This window comes from Chlorocebus sabaeus, chromosome 4, assembly GCF_047675955.1.
Source record: "Chlorocebus sabaeus isolate Y175 chromosome 4, mChlSab1.0.hap1, whole genome shotgun sequence".
Taxonomy (NCBI): Eukaryota; Metazoa; Chordata; class Mammalia; order Primates; family Cercopithecidae; genus Chlorocebus; species Chlorocebus sabaeus.
The window spans coordinates 51,935,800-51,941,282 of NC_132907.1; the positions used below are offsets into that span (position 1 = coordinate 51,935,800).

The 5,483-nt window shown below is 45.3% G+C and overlaps 1 long non-coding RNA gene across 1 annotated transcript; it reads left to right on the forward strand.

The window, feature by feature from the left end:
- The first annotated feature begins 384 nt into the window (after nucleotides 1–384).
- Nucleotides 385–5,282, forward strand: LOC119621478 (uncharacterized). Its single transcript, XR_005238054.1, has 2 exons — nucleotides 385–491; nucleotides 4,899–5,282. It is a non-coding gene; the product is annotated as an uncharacterized lncRNA (long non-coding RNA).
- The last annotated feature ends 201 nt before the right edge of the window (nucleotides 5,283–5,483 follow it).

Here is a 5,483-nt window from a genome sequence, read left to right on the forward strand (position 1 = left end):
AACAACCTGTTTGGAGGAATGAACCCACTCTTTTTAAATGTGTTATGTCAGAAAAAATGTGTTGAGACATTTTAATGTGTTTTAATCCTTTTAATGTGTTTAATCCGCTTAAAGTATTTTAACCCGTTTTAATGTGTTGTGACAGAAAAAGCGCCGGCTAACGGTGCTATGAAATTACTAGTGCGTACAGCGGCTCGGTACAATCACAGTTCTGCACAGTAAAACGTGTTTTAGGAAGTTCTTAGCAGATACTAGCGGTGCAAGAACCAATAAAATGACAGCACCGAGAACATAAGGACCCCGCGAATGGGAAACGTCACATTGGGCGCTAAGAACCGTGCCTCAACTGAAAAAAAGCTAGTCGGCGCTACTGGCAAAAGCGCTGATGCAAAACCATCAGCTCTGCGTACCAAGCAGAGCCACCAGACACAACGGGGACCTGACAGCAACGAGACTGAGACCGAGCTCGACTGCCTGGATCCTGAGAGAATGTAAGTAAAGAAGCAGGAAGCGGAGACGCTCAAAATTAGTATTAAAAAATACATAACATTTAAATAAAAATAAAATTAAAAAATAATGAAAGGCTAAAAGGCAAGTAAACATGGAAAGCAAACACATAGGTAACATCGTTCTCAGAGCAAAAGACACAAAGAGAAAATTTAAAAATAAGCAAAAATTACAGAGAAGCAACCCTACAAAGAATAAATTACAAACCTTGCTAAAAGATGCAATTCTACGATTAGGCTATCTCTGTCAGATCTAAACCGGTACATGTTACACCTAAGTCTACATTTCCTACGAAAAACACAAAAACAAACAACACCACCACCACCAACCACAAAAAACCCGTCAGGGCTAAACCTTTTTGATTTCGACTGAAAAATCCCTGTAGTTGGTATATTCAGACTTGGTCCACAAGAGGAAAAAGTCGCGTTCAGCCCGACTTGCTATTGTAAACGGAGCTTGATAACCAGAAATCGCGTTTGCCGACATTTCCTGACTTCCATGGCAGTTTAAAAAACACACAAGCTTAGCTAAGGCAGGACTTGATACTGCGAAAACAAACTTAGTATAAGAGCTCCCAGGCACTGGTAACTTGATCATCGGTAAACCCAAAAAAATCACATTCGCTGGTACACAGATTTATGTTTCTTTTTTCTTTCTTTCTTTTCTTTTCTTTTTTGTTTTGTTTTGTTTTTGTTTTTGAGATGGAGTCTTGCTCTGTCACCCAGGCTGGAGCGCAGTGGCGCGATCTCGGCTCACTGCAAGCTCCGCCTCCAGGGTTTCCGCCATTCTCCTGCCTCAGCCTCCCGAGTAGCTGGGACTACAGGCGCCCGCCACCACATCCGGCTATTTTTTTGGTATTTTTAGTGGAGATAGGGTTTCACCGTGTTAGCCAGGATGGTCTCGATATCCTGACCTCGTGATCCGCCCGTCTCGGCCTCCCAAAGTGCTGGGATTACAGGCGTGAGCCAGCGCGCCCGGCCGGTACTCCGAAGCCCTCAGATCGGCGACCTGAGCGCTGTAGCCACCGAGAAAATGCAGGCACCGAGCCAGGAGCAGTGCCGCAACCAAGAGATCTCAGCTTGGCGACATGGCTGCGTCTGGAGCCTACAAGGGACGCCAGCCTGTGGGGTTGTCAAGGAGAACATTCGTTACGTCTCAGCCAACGGCACTGTCACCAAGAAACCGTCGTCTCTGAGGAAAAAAGAGACGTTAGGCAGCCGAGAAAGTCTGTACAAGTGCTGTGACAGAAAGACCGCCGGCTCCACGCAGCTGGCAAAAGAGTCAACATGAATGCCGGGTGCTGCGACCATGACCCCGGCACTGGAGGACGTGGGATGGAGAATGGGACTCACGGAGAGAGAAGGGAAACGTTTCATTTAGACCAACTAGCGTCGCCGCCACCAGAAAACTGACCGGTCAGTGCTGCCAATGAAGTGAGTGTGAGAAACCGATGATTGGTGGGAGGAGCAGCGCTGGGCGCCGGACCCGCTAGTGTGAGAATCTGGCGGCGCTAGGACCTCTCAAGCGCGGGCACGAGGCGAAAGCCAGCGCTGTTGCCAAAGACAAATGCCCGTTCTTTTGGGCGCCATCAACGGTGCAGCCAGCGATCACTCCCAGGCTCTGAGAAACTGGAGATGTCAGCCACAAACCCTCCGTTCAGGGAAAGGTGGGGCGCCGTGACAGATCGACTGGCACTGAGTGGAACATTCTCTTGTGGCCTAGTGACTAGAACATAAAAACGAAAACGGAACACAAAACTACTGCTGGCATTACTCCTACTCTGTCTGCTCAAGTCAGTGGCTTCAGGCTTACGAAAACCTGTATTTTTCTTGGCTGTGCCATGATCCGTAATTACCGAGGGCCCCAGCGACCCACCCAGTGTGATTCGCAGAGGGAAATGAGCTGGAATAAAGACCGTGAATGGGACGGATGTGGTTCGTCCTGGCAGAGAGCCAAAGCTGTGCAGGTGGCAAACAGCTTTACACAGCAGGAAACTGCTCTTCCAATGGCCGTGGCTGGGTCCTTCCACACCATCCCTCTGCCCTAGACCTTTGTCCCCCTTCAGAGCCATCAGAGATTTTAGGGGAGCCGTCGACAACCGCATCTCTTCGAAACTTGGAAACTCCAGGTCCAAGATCTCCGTGGGGAATGAAAGGCGCAGTGTCGCCTGACCCAGGCATCAGGCTTGCCCCGCACAAGTCCCTCCCCTACTGGATGGAACTCTGTGGCAATCGCTCCTTATTCTGATGGTTCACTCTGTCAGATATCCTTGATATTTGGGGATAGTAGTTCAAAAACCGCCGGGGAGAAAAATGGGCTGAAAGACTCCAGCGTTGGATGTAGAACTGGCAGCGAGACATACACCTCCTCTCTAAGCCCAGAGAAAAGCTCAAGTTGTGGTTCTCTGTCTCTAGCAGCATAATCTTCGAAATGCATCATTGATTTCTTTCTGTCTTCTGGGAAACTCAATGCAGATGTACTTGTAAGTGCTCAAATCCTCCATCTCCTCATTTTCAATCAGATTGAGGCCTATTTTTTTTTTTCTTTATCTGAGAAGAAATATGGAACTGCCGCTGCTCAGTAGGAAAATGTCCTTTTCCACAAGCATTTATATTTTAATAAAAATCTGCACTTTGTGAGTTGAGCCCTCTCAAAGAGACCTACAGACGCTGCCACGAGCATCTCCATCCACACTCATCATTGCCCATTTTCACCACTGCTGCTCCTGTGCAAACCAAACTATCCTTTCCCTGGGGGATCCTAGGTAGAGACCATGCCAGGACAAAGGAAGAGATATGCCCTGCCTGGTAAGGAAATCCATTTTGGCCTTGTAATTCTCACCCTCTCTCAAGATATTTGCCTCAATATCTCCTTACCCCATCTTCACCTAGCCAAAACATTCCCTGGTATTTGAGGCCCTTCCAATTCCCTCCTGGTTTTGTGGATGGGAGAATAAAGAAAAAACTGCACTGTTTCCACCTACATAGTTACAGCTACTTTATCAAATAGAAGAGCAGTCTGGAGCCATTGCAAAGCAAAATACCTGCCGTAACTCCTCTCTTCTCATTGATTCCAGCTTTTCATCTTAGCAAAAAAGTTGCAATCAGCACCCCCTAGATGGAAGGAATAACCTGTCTTAATGGGAGTGCATAGGAGGCTGCAGGCTGCTCCCCTACAGAGACTGACATCAAGGTAGTTGCAGAATTCAGATTCTAATTCCAGTGTGGTTGGAGGCGGGGTGGATTCCAGGGAGGTCAGGAAGAGGTGAAGTACAGAATTGAGCCCCTTGGGAGGAGGTCATAGGAACTTTGCAGTATGACAATGGCTAGATATTGGGTAGAATTGGAGGAGGCTGGCAATGGCAGTTTCATGTGGGTGGTAGGACCTAGGATTCAAACTTGAGGGCAAATTGTGGAGCACATACGACAAATGATGTAGAGCCTTTCCTATTTCCCTTCCTGATGTGTCATCCAAAACAATAAAGAATTAAGAATTAAGAAAGACTGATATTTTTGTTCAATTTCATGAAGAAAAATCTCATCAAACTAAGAGAACTATAATGACAAATCTTGTTAGAATATTGTTAACCAAATGAAAGTGACACAAAACAGAAAAATGGTGGGAGGTGGGAGGGATGAAAGAAAGAAAAAGTCCCCAACACTCAGGTGGTGTGTACAGGTGAATCTTCTGGTCAGTTGGTATGTTGCAGAAAGCTGGGCAACTAATAAATTAGGAGGCAGGAATTCATATTAATACTTTCCTGATATAGAGAAACTCTTGGTTTTAACAATCTACTTCTTTGTCAGGTATTGGTTCTTGATTTTAGACTCAGAAAAGATGGTAACAGTTATAAATGTAGTAGAGCAGGTGGAAACAAAGACCATGGAGCAGTCTAGATAGAAAGTGAAAGGTAAAAATGTCCCAGGATAAGTAATCTAGAGAAGAAAGTGAAGAATTCTTCTTGGTGCCAATGGAGGGCTCCACCATGCCTGTGGTTCACCTAAGAAAATGAACCATTTGCCATTGGTCTCTGGGATTGAAGATTCACCCTCCCAATTTCCTGCCTGTCCTAAGCTTACCTGTAACTTACAGGGTTTTGTGGGGTTTTTTTGTTTGTTTGTTTTGTGGAACACTTTACAAATGTTTGATAGATTTAAACCTCAGGATCCACTAGACACTGCAGGGTACAGTGGAGCCGTGTGACTACCACTCCAATGCACCTCCACACATGTTCTTCCTCACAGTTCCTCCACAGAATTTCTTCTTCCTGGTTCCATTTGCTGCAGTAATTTGGGGCTGTATTCACTGACAAGTTCCAAGAGTTTACCCAATTTTGGTGACCGATAAACTCTTGACTAACAATTATGTGTGTGTGTCTATCTTTCCTGTAGGAGGAAATCAGTGGTGCTTCAGGATATTGTGAATTTGGACTTCTGAAAGCAGAATTCTGATTTAACAGTATAATGGAATTCATGAATGTCATGGTGCTCATTTGAACCAACAAGCAGCCTTGTCAGAGGAATCTGCTTTTCCTCAAATCTGAAGAACACCAGGAGAATCTTTCTGGATGGAGTTACCAGGAATCCTTTGCTGAGGAAAGTGAAAGGGAAGATGCAATTTCTCCTGGGAAGGGGGGATGCTGATGTAGAGGGTGATAAGTATATGCTATGAAGCATTCAGTCACCTGGTTAGATTTAGAGTTAGAGAGGAAGGCAAGGATGCAAGGAAGCAAGAAATGATAAAATTTATTCTAAGATAAAATTTGTGAATTTTGCATGTGTGTGTGTGTATATATATATATGATGACAAACATATATATATGTTTGTCATTAACCAAGATCAGGAATCTTCAGGTTGAGTAAGACTGGATTTAGAATTGTCTGGGGGCTTTCAAAAGAGTCATTTAGTAAATAAGAAAGAATCCAGGTCTGCAGCATCAGAGTCTGAGCTGGGGGTATAGGTTTGTGTGAATTTGG